General features: G+C 66.7%; 1 pseudogene; it reads right to left on the bottom strand.

Moving 5' to 3' along the window:
• The window catches only part of LOC102250508, a 66,010-nt pseudogene that overhangs the window by 22,413 nt on the left and 43,132 nt on the right, over positions 1 to 465 (bottom strand).

The following is a 465-nucleotide window of genomic DNA, read 5'->3' as shown; positions in this document are numbered from 1 at the left end:
CGATCAGGGGGTTGGGGAGCTCCCCCCTGTCAAACACAGAGCCGCAGGGCAATCAGGGGATTGGGGAGCTCCCCCCTATCAGGCACAGAGCAGGGCTGATCAGGGGGTTGGGGTGCTGCCCCCTGTCACACTCAGGGCAGGGCGGATCAGGGGGTTGGGGCGCTGCACCCTGTCACACACAGAGCAGGGCCCGTGGGGTGGGGGGGGGGGTTGGTGTGCTGCCCCCTGTCAAACACAGACCTGCAGGGCAATCAGGGGATTGGGGAGCTCCCCCCTATCAGGCACAGAGCAGGGCTGATCAGGGGGTTGAGGCGCCTTCCCCTGTCACACACAGAGCTGCAGGGCAGTCAGGAGATTGGGGAGCTCCCCCCCAGGAGGCACAGAGCAGGGCGGATAGGGATGTTGTGGCCCCGCCCCCTGTCACACACAGAGCCGCAGGGCGATCAGAGGGTTTGGCTGCCCCCT

The sequence above is a fragment of the Myotis brandtii genome, unplaced genomic scaffold, assembly GCF_000412655.1.
Source record: "Myotis brandtii unplaced genomic scaffold, ASM41265v1 scaffold1755, whole genome shotgun sequence".
Taxonomy (NCBI): Eukaryota; Metazoa; Chordata; class Mammalia; order Chiroptera; family Vespertilionidae; genus Myotis; species Myotis brandtii.
Note: the sequence above shows the minus strand (reverse complement) of the source record. Positions and strands in the feature narration are given on the sequence as shown.